This window comes from Rhinolophus sinicus, linkage group LG01, assembly GCF_036562045.2.
Source record: "Rhinolophus sinicus isolate RSC01 linkage group LG01, ASM3656204v1, whole genome shotgun sequence".
In the NCBI taxonomy this organism is placed as follows: Eukaryota; Metazoa; Chordata; class Mammalia; order Chiroptera; family Rhinolophidae; genus Rhinolophus; species Rhinolophus sinicus.
In genome coordinates this window covers 126085190-126100354 of record NC_133751.1, presented here as the reverse complement: position 1 = coordinate 126100354, position 15165 = coordinate 126085190, and the positions used below count along the sequence as shown (strand labels likewise).

General features: G+C 42.0%; 1 protein-coding gene across 8 annotated transcripts in view; it reads right to left on the bottom strand.

The window, feature by feature from the left end:
• Positions 1 to 15165, bottom strand: part of MGAT5 (alpha-1,6-mannosylglycoprotein 6-beta-N-acetylglucosaminyltransferase) — a 322695-nt gene that overhangs the window by 207547 nt on the left and 99983 nt on the right. For 3 of the 8 annotated variants that reach the window (XM_019731135.2, XM_019731136.2, XM_019731138.2), the window contains one exon: positions 13808 to 13980. The exons of the other annotated variants lie outside the window; for them this stretch is intronic. The gene's annotated coding sequence lies outside the window, so the exon portion shown is untranslated. The remainder of the gene's footprint in view (positions 1 to 13807; positions 13981 to 15165) is intronic. 8 annotated transcript variants of the gene reach the window in all.

Below are 15165 nucleotides of genomic sequence, written 5' to 3'. Positions count from 1 at the left end.
AAAGGAGCCATTACCATTTGCAATCAGGGTGAATCTGAGCTTCCTTCCACTACTGTGCCACCAAAACATGGAATATAAATCAACTGGAGTCTCATCTTGAAATGACTGTATACCATCTTACCAAATCCTCGATTCTGTGCTCACCAGACCATCTCACATGCCTAATGAATGACTTCAAAAGGAAATAAGATGAGTTAAAATGTATGTTTTTTTTTTAATACTTAGAAAAATAATAACCCTCGTTTTACAGAGGAGGAAACCGAGGCCTAGAAAACATTTGGTTTTCCAGTAATTAAAGTCAGATTCAAACCAGTACTCAAATCTGCTCAAGTCCCAGTCCTGCTTCCTAATATATGGTCTCCACCAAACCAAGCTGCATCTGCCAGCCTTCTGCAGAAACTCAAAACAGAAGAAAAGTATCAATACGAAACAGAACCAGAAACCACAGCCTGGTGGTTTCTAGACGTCTAATACAACTAATACAATGTGTCACCTATTTCAAGGGGTTGAGAGAATCAAGAAATGATAGAAAGAAAAATACACATGAACAGAATTACTGGTATGAGGAAGACAGATGATCTGGGGGAGACTCTCAATCAAACTACAGTTGTCTTCTATTGTTGAAAAAGGAGAAGCCCAGGAGGAGGGAAGGAAATTGTTGAAAAAGGAGAAGCCCAGGAGGAGGGAAGGAAAAGAAAGCAGCCTTTTCTCCAAAATAAGTCCAAATTCCTAGGAAGATGCTCTGAGGTTCGTTGTTCACTCGCCTGGATGGCCTGGACACACAGACCCAGTGCCACCAACTTGAAATCAATCATAGGACCCACCCAGCAGAAGCCCCAAATCTGAAGTGTGAATCCTTGACAGTTGTGATAACCACTGAGCCCGCCTCCCATTCTAGGGAGCAAAGGAGCCCAGGAGCCAACAGTGGTGCCCAGGAGCAGGTATGAACAGGGGCCTTTCTGTTCCACCTTTATGACTTGGTCCCTGACAAATTCTCATACTTTCCTTTATAAACAGGAAAAGCACATTCTAAGTGAAAACAGCCCGTTCTCTTTAGAACTGGCTAAACAAGTCTGATTCTGAGTCACCAGCTGAAAGACACCCATGAAAACACACCTTTGGTATTCTTGGGGGAGGCCAGGCCTTTTCTAATGTCTGGGGTTTTAAACAGCCCCATCCCTTTCATATTTGAAGAGATCAAACCAAGAGTCCTGTGTCCAGTGTTTTCATTTATTGGGATCCACCTGCATTCTTAGTGTGGGCAGGGAAAGATAACCTTCAACCCTGCCCGCCAGTAGGCATTTGCCTCCTCGCAGTTACACTGTCCACTAAGGGTAGTTTAGGACGCCGTATCTGGCATCAACAGCAAAATACATTTTCAAATACTAAATCCAGAGGCTCAGGACTCTGTATCCAGAATAGGAACTCCTTCCTGCCCTCTCCCCACTCCCACCTGTCCACTGGCGATTACATATGGCCATCTCCATGAGAGAGTGTGGGGGGGGGAGGGAAAACAGGTGGACAGGAACCTTTAAAGATTTTTATTGACTTAGCCTCTTTGGTGTGCGTATTACTGGCAGGTGGACAAAGCAGAAAGGGGACAAAGGAGTTGAGAAGGAAGCTGTCCTGCTGGGTCAGATAAGATCTTCATGTCTTCGGTGAGTTTCACTCGCAAGGCCCATAGGTTATTCACAGTTGACAGAATTTCCCATCAACAAAAATGAAACGACAGCAACTCCAAGAATTCTGAAAATATGTGCTAAACAAAAACAAAAAGCTAAGGGGGGAAGGGGGCGGTAGGCGAGGGTAAAGGGGATCAAACATATGGTGATGGAAGGAGAACTGACTCTGGGTGGTGAACACACAATGGGATTTATAGATGATGTAATACAGAATTGTACACCTGAAATCTATGTAACTTTACTAACAATTGTCACCCCAATAAACTTTAATTAAAAAAAAAAGAAAGAAAGAAAAAAGAAAAGATACCCATATTTCTGAGTTGTAGTTGCAAGGAAGTTTGTATAAAAAACAAACAAAACAAAAAACAACAACAAAAAAAGCATGGGTCCCTGAAAAAAATGAAATAAACCCGTTTCACCCAGGGTTTCTCAATCCTTGGCACAACTGACATCTGACGGCAGATAATTCTTGATCACAGGGCTGCTGTCCTGCACATTGGAGGATGTCCAGAAGCATCCCTGCCCTCTAGCCACTAGATGCCATGAGAACTCTCCACCCCCCACTGGGACAATCCAAACTGTCTCCTGACCTTGCCAAGTGTTCCCTAAAGGATAAAAGCGCCCTGGTGGAGAACCACTGCCTTTATCAATCAGCAGAACTGTACCCACCGCATAGGAAGATGCTCAGAGAAGGTCGGCCCATAGGACTAGACTGCAGAGCCAGGACAAGGTGAACTCAGGAGTCAAAGATCTGAAGATGAGTCAGAGCCCTGTGCTAGGACCAGAGGCCGGAGAGACATGGGGGACATTCCTGACACTGTCCCAACCTGGCGGACAGATGAGTCTCATTTTCTTCTGTGTCCATCACTGACAACTCTATTTTGGCACCAGCCCAAGCGCTCCTTCCTAGGCTGGCTGTGCCCCTGTTTACTAATTAGTATGGCGTCGGGGCTCTATTCCACAAAGATCGTAGTCCATCAATCAACAGGCACAGCGAAGGAGGCTTCGAGAAGACAAAATCGAGATGATGTTACATTCAGGCAGCCCTACAAAGAAAAGGACTGTCACCTGGCTTCCAGCCCAGGAAACCATGCACATGCTTTATGACAAGTTGATAATGACTCTCTAAGAAGAAGAAAAGGAATAGTCTGTGAAAAGATCACACAGTGTGTAAATTTGGTAGGTAGATCTCAATGTTGAATGAAAATGCTCAAAAGATTTGCCTCCACTCAGAGCTAAAGGACAGTAAAGCCACAAAAGAATGTCATGATTAAATACAAAATATACTTTTTTCTCTGAGGATCAGGCTTCTGGCAATTCCTTCTACCTAGAAAACACCTGTGGAATGACAACAGGCCCAAAATGGCTCCAATAATAAAAAGAAAAGAAAGAAACTACAGTCACAAAAATCATCAAAATTATTCCCAAAACGTGGGACAATGCCGTCCAGATAAAGCTTATTATTCAACAAGTGTCCCCTGAATCTTACAAGCCAATCACCCCACCCCAGGACCCCTCTCTGCCACCTGGAGCCGAACACAGGTGGAGAGCTGGCCTATCCCATTAGCGTTCTAATTGCACTGTCTGTCTGTAGAAATGGGACAGCCTTCCAAGCACTTGATTTCATAAAGACCACCACGTTCAAATTTTTAGAACTAGCTGATGAGTAAGGTGTGAAGAGATGCATGTGCATAGACACACAACCTGACCACTCAGAGAATTTCTCATTGCTTTTAAAATATGGCTACAATAAATCAAGGCCCCAAGGCGGATGCTGGATCATATATGACCCAAGTCAGAATTTTCTTAAGGAAGAACTCAACCATCAGATGCTCATTGATAAGCTTACTTGTCCCCCAATTCACCCCCAATTCACCATGGAAAATAAGACCTATCCTGAAAATAAGCCCCGGTTAAGATCATCAGCCAGACAGACGCATTTAGTACCTTATGACGATGTTCCAGAAGAAGATGACATGACTGTATTTGAATAAATGTAGATTGTTGTACATGAAAAAAATAAGACATCCCCTGAAAATACGCCCTAATGCATCTTTTGGAGCAAAAATTATTATAACACTCGGTCTTATTTTCGGGGAAATACGGTATTAGGTTTGTGTGAAAGTAATTGCAATTATCTTTAACCTTTAAAACCACAATTACTTTTGTACCAAACTAATATAAACAAAGGTCAACTCTCCCAAATACTGAAAACATCTTGGGTCAACCGACTGAAATCTGGTCACAAGCCCTCAGATTACACAAATGATGAATTAACTCGAGTTACAGGGGGGCTTCCTCCCCTCCGAGTTAAGGAGTTCCTGAACCCGGGCCTCTCAACCCTAATGCACTTCAGAATCACCTGGGCTCCCTCTTAAAAGATACAGATGTCTGGGCCTCATGTCCAAAGATTCTGATTCACTTTGTCTGCTGTGTGGCCCAAGCAGGAGTATCTTATTTTTAAGCTGCCTCGGTCATTTTAGTACGCAGCTAGACATGAGAACCTTTACATCCTCAGAAAGCTGTTCTTTTTATCAACTCTATGGATCCCACCTAGTGGGACCCAAAATGTAATCGACTGCAGTATTTTATAAGATAAACTTTCTACTCTCCATAAATGTAGATCCACTGGCTTTCTAGACAACCCATCTGCCATGTACACTGGTTTTCTCCTTAAAGAATCTCAAGCCGGTCTTCTCAGGCCCTTGGCCCAGGCTCCCTGACCAAGGATGGCTTTTCAGGAAGTCCACTAAGCCCTGTGAGATCACCACTGTGCCCTGGAAGACTTGCTGAGGATCATGCTGGCCTGTCAGGGTTTTCAGTAACCTCTCCTGAGTATCTGGCTCCAAAAATGAGAAATTATTTAGGCTAACCTAATGGCCTCAAGGTCTCCCGATGCTTCTAGTAAGCAGCACCTTTAACCCTGCTACTCAAACTCTGATATGTGGCCCGAAGCACTGAGCCGACCTGGCAGATTGTTAGAAATGCAGAATCTCAGACCCACCCCAAGACTGAATGCATCGGAACTGGTGTTTATAACAAGATTCCCAGGTACTTGTTTGCATGTTAAAGTTTGAGACACACTGCTTTCTATCTCACCGGGAATAGTTAAGAATCAGGGCAAATCAGATACAAATTCCCAATGGCAGATAACAGAGAACACAGCACAGTCCCCCTCCTTTTTATAATGTGCACAGACCTTAATGATTTGATATTACTTTTGAATAAGCTGGATGTACGTCAGTAAGAACAGCTGTTTCATTGACACTCCTAGTTACTGTAAGATGCATCCAGCTGAGGTGAGAATTATACATGCAGACGACATGGTCTTATATCATTTTGAACTAGGAGTGCCTCTAAAAGAACTGGTCGTGCTGTCTAGGCGCAGGATTTTGATCCATTATGCTAAAATCAGAGACACGGTTTGGATAACTTGTAACTCTAATACAGCAAATAACTATATAGCACATTACCCTATGATACCCTATGCAGCTTCCCAACAATTTGCTCTGCTCAAAGTTAGACGTCATGGGGGGTTACTGAGTTTTTGTGATCTTATAATTGCTAAACTGCTCACTTTACAACGCCTGTTTAACAATCACTAGTACTTTCCCAGTTGACTTCAAAGTGGAACAGCCTTCAACTGAGGCTAGCATCCTCATCAGACATCTTAATTTTGAATAAGATGACGTCAACCAATATTTAATGTTTCTGGAAATGGCTCTAATTAATTCTGATCATTTCCAGGGCACATAACTGACTTTATAGCCACTGAAAGCTTTTCAAAGCTTTGCTGAAAGAAACTATATTTGAAGGATGACTTAAGGGGTACACAATCCATCCACTGTCCTACACAGACCTTCCCCAACCTTTTGTGACAAATGAGTTCTTTAATAGCCTCTCTCTCTCTTTCTCTCCCCCTCCCTCCTTCCTTGTTCCCTCTCTCCTTCCCCCACCCACCCCCAACTCACTGTCCCCAAAAGCTAAAGGAACAGGACTTCCCTACCCAGCAGGGTGTACCCACACTGCCCCACCGTCACCTGGGCAGATGTGTGGATTCCATCTAGGGGGGATCAAGAAGTCTTGCAACCAAGATACATCTTCCAACTCAGCTTTACTCTAATAAAGCTGGTAGTCTGTAACCTTATCTGGCTTTTTCTATTTTCTCTTGTCCAGTACCCAGAAGGGAGGAAGGGTGTGATTCGCTGGCATCTCCAAACCCCAAAAGTTTATTTTTATATTTTTTTCTGTTTTGTTTCTAAATATCAGGATAAGATGGTTTCTGGCAGCTAGTTAAAAGCATTTCTCCACAAATAACACATTGCAGGTGTATGAATCTTTAATCCTAATAAATTAAAAGACAAGATGACTATAACAGTCATAATATTTTCTTTCTAAATATTGATTCCTAAAAAATACTATAAGATATGCCAAAAGAATTCTGATCAGATGAATGCAACTACAGCTAGAGGGAAGATAATCTGGAGAAAAACAGCAGACTTACCAGTATACTACTCAATAATTATACTTTGACCTGAGCATTCCTAATGCATCCTGTCTTTAACCAGCAGTCCATTAAGGATATAAATAAATATTTTTTATTGTAACATCCTTTTCACAAACCTCAGGGGTTGCCAGTGCAGAGCACTCTCCTGAATGTCACAAACCACGATCTAAGCTCTTAATAAACGCTGGTAGGCTTTCAAAGTCTTCCCTCTTAAAGGGGGAACAGAGATCATATGCATAAATACCTATTGTATTTAATGAGCCCCCAAAATAGAAATGGGTAAAACCGATATCACTGCCATTCGGAATAAAAGCTCAGGACACCCTCAATCCCCAGAGCATGAGAACCACCAGATGGGAACCTCTGCTCTAGATGTTTCAAATCCCTGGACTTTGTTGGCCTGGCCCTGGGCCACATGGCTTGGAAGAAATCTTCAAAACAATGCGCATTTGACCTAAAATAGAAAGCAGTTAAAAACGAAAGAAAACAAAAAAAAACATAAAAATGAAAACAGCCAGGTGAACCGTATCACCAGGTTTACCATAAACCTGGCAAAAGTTTTGCTCATTATCCAGGAGGACCTAGAAAAGAAAGTTCTCTATCAAGAATATTCATCTGGGCATTTGAACACCTGGCTAGATTTTACTCAATGACACAGTAGAACATAACTGACATTGCCGCCCTCTCTCTTCTAGAGAGCTGCTAGGAAACACTCAAGAGCCAAAATCCCAGTCCACTTCCAGCAAGTAAACTGATACCTATTTTGCATTAAACCTCATTTCTAACTCTTATTTTCCTATTCTTATTTTCTCCTTGTCTTCTTATTTTCCTTACTTTAAATGTATTTTTATCTCCCTGTATTATACGTTTTAATCCTTTTTGGAACATAGCATAATGATAAGAAGGTAAGTAAACAAAAAGGAATAAGACAGCTATGGTAGATAGAATAGTGGCCTCCACTAAGTCACTGTCCTCATTCCCAGAATCTGTTACATGGCAAAGCGGAATAAAGATATCAGATGGAAGTCAGGTTGCTAATCGGCCGACCTTAAAAGAGGGAGGTGGTCCTGGGTTATCCTGGTGGGCTCACGGTCATCACAGTGGAAAAGGAAGACAGAGAGAGGGTCAGAAGGGCAGAATGGTCTCTCCTCAAGAATGCTCCGACTATTTACTAAGGCATTTGCATAAAACTAAGGTCACTGATTTAACAAATCTGGTTATTTGGTTTCTCCTGGTAACCTTTGGTTCTACTCTAGTAGTAACAGATTAGGAATTTCAGAAATAGGGTGGCTCCCTAATAAAGATGACAGCACAGAAAAATAACTGCAGAAAAGGATAATAGTTTCGGGCCATTTAGACTAAGGGCAAGCAGCCTGAGATATATCACGAGTGCCTGAGACTCTCGAAGGTTCCGGCCAAAACCAATTTTCACAATAATAGCATGGCATTATTAACATGATGTAACACAGACTTCTGGAATATTCCTAGAAAAATTCACATAGCTGAGCTCCTAAGTGACAAAGACAGGTAAATGAGGCATTGATGGGGGCAGGATGCAGAGGGAGGGAACACTGTATGGTAAGATGTGAAAAGCACAGATAGGAACAAACGACACATATGTCACATGCTGGCCATGGTGCTTCTTCGCTTCTGGACCCTGGATGCCACCCAATTCTGTGCTCTCTGAAGGTATAAGTGTCCTCATCATCACTGCAGTAAGAACTGGGCGTGATCACCTTAACACACATCCTCTCAGCCTATGAGGCAGGTGCTATGACTGCCCCCATTTGGAGTGGAGGAAACTGAGGCATTAAGGACTAAGCACTCTGTTCAAGGTCACATAGCTACCAGGTGGTAGAGCTGTGAGATTGGCTTCCAGCGTCCTAACCACTGCTCTAGGATGCCTAGAGAGCCCGATACCTAGAAGATATCCAAACTCACGAAATGCATAAATGGAGCAAGTATGGTGGAGGGGGGGTTAACCACTCAATCAGACATATAATAATAAGCATTTAATAAATGTAAGTTGCTTTCCACTGACTGTTAGGCTCTTCCCCATTTCCAGCAAGGAAATTCTGTAAATCAGCTATTTTCAAATGAGCCAGGGAGGTGTATACAATAATCACCTGGAAAATTTTCAAAAAATATAGCCCTGAACAGAGCGCTCCCTCATCCTCTTCCCCAAATTCTGCTTTTGCCACTCTGCATGGGGATTCTATAAGAAAACAACTTCCCAGGGGCTCCTACAAACATCTCATGTCCTCCGCCAGCCCAGCCAGCAAAGCATTTCTGCTTCATGGTATCTTGGCTGCCAAGACACAGAGTACAACATAAAATGGGTTGAGTGTGGAGCTGCATGGTGGGAACTTGATTTCAAAGACACAAGGAGGCACACATTTAAGCAGTAGGCAGAATAATTGTGCTATTAAAGCTAGGCAGCCAGGTACACAGCTAGAGGGTAAAACACAAACACCTTAAACTACAGAGGCTATCCTGAGGAAAACAAGAAATTACTAACACATCACCAGTTAAGAGATGTCAAGCTACCATTTTTCTCTTGTAACTCTATCAAAGTGACATTAGAGTGCCATTCTAAAGTATTTTCCATTAAGAAAAAAACTAGATGAAAGGTCAGGAAGAGGTCAACTTGAGACTTGAGACCCCATCAGACAAATATTCAGGGAAGGGGCTCATTGTGTGGTCTCCACGGTTTACTTTGTGGAGAAAATACCGAAGGTTTAAGAGACATCCCTTAAACCTTTAAGAGACATCCCTGCCATCCCCCCCACCTCCCCAACATTCATGCAGAGCAGTGCAGAACACCGCTAACTCAGGGGCGCCACTGAGGGCACGTCACCCCTGGGTCCCAAAAACTAGGTGGGGGGGATGGCAGTGGAAAGAAGCCCAGGAGGTTTCATGAAAACCCTGTGACCTGAAATGACTCTCTGTCCTTCCTCATCTGTCACTTTTGGAGTTCCAATTAATGCCAGGTCCCAGGCTAGACATCGGGGGATAAAAGGTGAGTAACAGAAAGTTCCTGAAGTGACTGACTGCAAGCTTCAAGCTTAAGGCAAGGTACACAGCACTAGAGATATCCCGTTTCTCTGAAGTCACGGGGACTTGGGGGAATAGCTCTAAACTGGACGGGAGGAATCATGATGCACCGAGTTCCAGGACTAGGGGCAGAGCGTGGGACCTGTCACTTGACATCTCAAAACCTTCATCTTGTCTGCCCTTAGAAATGAAGCAGCAGAAATAGGTGTCGAAGAGCCTTCCATTTTAAGTTCCAAATGAGAAGAACCGATTTTCATTAACAAGCCACTTGAAATTTTCAGTAATTCAGGATGACCACACTCATAGCCTAGAATGGGATCCTGGCAGTAGGGGGCGGGGGACTGGGCAACAGATGACAGAAATTGATTTACAGTGAGAGGATTATAAATGAATGAAGCCATTATGAAAAACTGTGCCCCCTCCATTTTATCCCTTGCCTCAAATACACTCAATTCATATCACTTGCCTCTCGTGACCACTAGATTTATAAGCCCATTAAAAATGCTTTTATAATCACTTTATCCAAAAAACTATGGATGTTATTATAATGATTTAAATACCCATAGCAGTACACCAGGATCTGGGGGGAGTTTATTGATAACTTAGCAAAACGTGCCATGAATATGCCATTAAAATATTTGCTTTTTAAAAGTACCCTGATTTTTCCCAGTGAGTGCAGTCAACATTTAACTCACGCTGTGACCGCCCCAATCAATGGGATCAGGCAAACCATTTCCTCATTTCCTCTGCTCCATGGCGGTTCTCTCGGTCAAAGTCCACCCCAGGACCAAGCTAAGGCACTGCTTCTCAACCCTCACTGGGCAACAAAATTGCCTGGAGAGACATTTTAAATACAAATGTCAGCCCAACCCCCTCCCCAAGATTATGATTCAACTAGTCTGGGTAAGAGCAGGAAATCAATATCATATTAAGCACTCCCAAGTATTCTCAGGTGCAGCCAGGGTTTAGAACTATTGAGTGAAAGTGTCTGACTTACCAGGTAGATAATAAAAGGATTAAAAAAGGAGTAACAAGTCTGAGGGGCAAGAGTGGCAGAGAAGGGGAGAGGGGGGCAACAGAGGAAGGAGAGCCGTGACGAACCAGTGACCATGTGCCCCATTTAAAAAGGGCAGACACTTTAGAGCTCCAGCTACAGGACAATTTGAGGGAAGATAGTCTGAGGTGTCCACATCTTCCAATCTTTCCAGAGAAGCCAGAGTTTTGGGTCAAGTCTCTGTATTTATAAATGTTGGCACTAATTTAGATTTTTTTTTTTTAATTCTGGGTGGGCCAAAGTTCAAAGGAGTTTGCTATCTTGCTCACCTGCTCAGTCCACTTCATTAAATAGGTTGCCTGTTACTTTGACCTAATTGCCCACCCATTCTTAGCTTTGTGAACAGTAGCTGGACTGTTCTCAATCAAACACCGTTATTGTTATTTCATTATTATTATTCATCATTATCAGATCATCATTATCTTTAGAGCACTAGCTTCCGGCCCACCTGTTCTACCCAGTACAAGCTTGTGAATTAGTCACACCTAATTGCCAATCCTAAGAAACTGGAAGGGAATTTAAAAGTTATCTAGAGAGAGAGAGAGAGATGCAGGCCCCAGGATCCAGAAAGTCTAAGTAAACTGCCCAGAGCCACAAAGACTGCTGAAGGCAGGGCGACCAACTTTATCGTGGTGTTAGCGCTGTTAGTCTCCTGTCCCGGGCAAAGCAGAATGGTTGGTCACCCTACATGAAGGTCAGAGCCACACTGTCGTCCTTGCACATGTACCCCCATCACCTGGGAATCCTTGATGCTGTCGACTGGCCAAAATAACTCTCCAGACAATCCACAAAAAGAGCAGTTTATTCGGAAATGAAAAAGAAATAAAACCATAATAGTGGGAGAACGCACTCCTCTGCCGGGCTCCAACTGGCCGCACACGTGTAAAAAGAGAGAGCCCTCTTCCCCATATGGCCTCCAAATAAATGGAACTTCCTCCCCCGGAAGTTACCACAAAGTTTTAACAGGAAGTCAGGACTAGAGAGTTAGCGAGGGGGCACAGCTCCGCCCACAGTCCTCCCAGCTCTATGGTTAGTCATTAAGATGCCAGTTTACTTTTATCAACGCATACACACATTTTAGCTTCACAGTTTGCTCCCTATCAAGATTCCAACTCCCTGAAGGAAAAGGTTCGAGTCTTTCTGCAAATTGAGTACTTGATATTTGTTGGGAAAAGTCCTTGTAGCCCCCTTGATCAATAAAGATGCCTGCTGGTGTTGTCCTTGGAAGACACAGTGATCACCGCTGTAGGAATGTCTGGGAAGAACATGAAGGCCTCAACCACTCAGCCGGGCCTCCTCCTCGGCCCCCAGTAACTGCTCCACCACTTTGCCAGACAGTTTGAGAAACACAAAGAAATGAATCAGAGTAACTTTTGGCTGGCCACCTCCTTCTGTCCTTGGGCCACAAAGACTCCTTCCTGTTCTAATGAGGTTATTACCCATCATCAAGGAACACGGCATCTAGTATGTTCCAAATGCTCCACTCACAGATACACTTCAGAAGGCAGCTTCTCAGCTGTGAAAGAAGTCAGCCTTTGCAGTCTTCTCTCAGAAGCTGCTCTGGAATTATTCAAGAGGGTCCGTGCTGAACTCGACTGTCTTACATGGATGGAGATGAAATCTGGTGTGGTAGAAAGGCTTAGGAATTAGATCCAGATTCAAATCTCAGCACTGACATTAGCTGACCCCGTGCCCGCTTTGGGAAGTTAGAGATGGAGATCCAGTTTCCTCATCTGTAAAATGTCTACTTGGCAGGATTTTAATTTGCAAAGGGCCTGGCCTGGCCCTTGATGAGAGTGAAGAAATCGTCTCAGGGGCCTCTGCGTGTCAGGTGGCAGAACTCATCCTACTGCCTGACTTTAAAACACAAGATTGGCCTTCTCTGACCCAGTTTTATTCCGAAGTAGATAGAGGCTTTCTTCAGTTCCCTTTTTCAAAAGATTAAGCAAATCTGTCTGAAACACAGGAAATGCAGATGAGTGTCAGCAAAATGTCACTGCAACTCACGCAAAGGAGTTTTCTATCTTGTCCATCAGTTTTGATGAGGAAGCAAGCAGAGTTCAATCACCAAGCCCGATTCCCAGTATTGGTAAAGATTGTTACTTCAAAGAAAGCCCTAGGTTAGCACCTAAAAATCTGATATCCATTCCACTGAATTCATTATAACCCAACATAATATTCAATCTCTCACAGCAAAACTACACTTTATGATTCACTGCATGAGGCCATTCCCTAGTAGAGGCTGTATTTTAGAATTATGACCAAAACAAGACCAAAAAACAACAATAAAACAAGCCCGTACCCTTATGTTTTATGATCTAAACAAGATGAAACAAAGCAAGATTTACACATGCCTGGAAAACAATTCACACTGACATAATTTTAAATTAACTGTATCTTAGATACAAGAGGAACAAATGTACTATTCTTCTAGCATAAAACCTGTTATGGCAGTTTCAACTTTTTACATAAGGAAGTTATGACCTCAGGTCACTAGATAGAATTACATTGCTCAAATCTATATTTGGCAAGCTCTTTGGGGTATAATCCACTTTACAAGAATAAACAAGTGGTAGCTATCAAAATCTTACACTTACACACAACAAACACCACCACCACACCCAGAACCAAGGATGTCCATGCCAGTCCCAAATTAAAATGTGTCCCAAAGAAGTCAAGAGATAACCCAACTGTTCGTGTTCTAGCCTGGCAAGAAAATGGGCATTAAAAAGCATTACTTAGGTATGCGGTCTACTGAACAGTACAGTATCATTATCAATTTCCTGGTTCTGATATTGTACTAGAGCATGTAAAATGACACCATTGGGGAAAACTGGGTTCATAGGCTTTTCTGTACTCTTTTTGTAACTTCCTGTGAAATACTTATTTCAAAACAAAAAACTATTTTTAAAGCATTATTAATTGCCTATCTTTCTGTTTGGGCAAATTTTTCATGATACAGAAGCCCATACCCCTTCCCCAGTACCCCCAATTCTACTTATGTGTCCAGATTGGAACCCATACCTAAATACTTTGAAGGGGTCAACAGATTCTGGAAACTCCCATTCAATGATAATCACTATCACAAACAAATACAAAAATAACTATGGTGCAGACATTTAATAAAAGTCATAAAAGAGAAACAGAGTGCTCTGGCATTTGGAGAAGGGAGGGGTCATATGTGTTTAGGGCCTGACAAGGCAATGTTTCATTGGAAAACGGTCTTTCAGCAAACGAAGACTGGGGTGGAGGCTGTAGGACATGTCAAAGACGCAAATTTCTGATAAGCAGCGATACTGTAAAAGGGATTCCTTTATGTATAGAGAAGGTAATAGGGCTAACTATCCCACGGGTTTTTCTTTGAATTGTTTCTGTCAATCAAAACTCTAGATATAATTTTGGATCTATCAATTGTAAATTAGTTAATTTACAAATTCACACATTCCTTCAGCAGCCACTATCACAAGATCCTGAGAGGAAAAGATACAAAATAAGACCTTAGACACTTACGTAGTGATAGAAAACCAGGAGAAATAAAAGTTCAGTTAAAGCATCGGTTCTCCAATCTGCTTCCCATGGGGGTAGGGGTGAGGAGAGACACCCATCAAAAAATGATGCAGCTGTTGTTCATGTTGCCCTGCAATAATCTCCCTCGAAGAAATGGTGATCCAAATTAAAAAGTTCTGTATGAGAGGACATCAAAAAAGAAAGCATATGAACATCTTCCGCCTTGTGGACAATGGATCTGTACATTCACGCACAGGTAGCATTTACCACCCACCAATGAGAAGCGTGCTTTATTTGATTATTTGTCTAGGTTAGGTTTTTTTGGCTACAGCTTTATTGAGATATATTTCACATGCCATAAGGTCACCCATTCAAAGTACTATACAATTCAACAGTTTTTAGTATATTCACAGAGTCGCACAACTATCACAACAATCCATTTTAGAACATTTCCATCATCCTGAAAGAAACCCTGTACCCTTTAGTTATCACCTCCTAATTCTCCATCCTCACCTCCAGCCCTAGGCAATCACTAATTTCTGCCTCTGTAGATATGATGACTTTGGATGTTTCATACAAATAAAATCATGTAATATGTGGTCTTTTATGACTAGCTTCTTTCACTTGGCACAATGTTTTCGAGGTTCATCCTTGTAGCATGAATCAGTACTTCATTCTGTTTATGGCTGAATAATATTCTACTGTATGGATAGATCAAATTTTATCTACTACTCAATTGATGGCTATTAAAAATAACGCTGCTGTATAAACATCCATGCTCAACTTTTTCTGTGGACTTTTTCATTTGTCTTGGGTTTATACACTGGAGTGGAACTGCTGAGTCATACGGTTACTTTGTTTAACATATTGAAGACCTGCTCACATGTTTTCTACAGAGGCTGTACCACTTTGCGTTACAAACAGCAGTGTATGAAGGTTCTAAGTTTTCCACATCCTCACCAACATTAATTATTATCTGTCTTTTGTATCATAGTCATCCTAATAGGGTGATTTTTGATTTGCATTTCCCTCACTGTGGTTTTGATTTGCATTTCCCTGATGACTAATAATAGTGAGAACCTTCTCATGTGCTTATTGGCTATCTATGTTTCTTTGGGGAAAATCACCTATTCAGATTACTTGCCTCCTTTTAATTGGGTTATTTGTTTTTTTATTATTGAGTTGTAAGAGTTTTTAACATATTCCAAATATAAGTTCCTTATCAGACATATGATTTACAAACATTTTCTCCCATACTATGACTATGTTATGAATCTTATCTTCTATTTTCAAAACATGATTGTAATACTTTTTACTTGTTCTTTATTAATAAAAATGATTTTGGGCCCGTCCCTTATTTG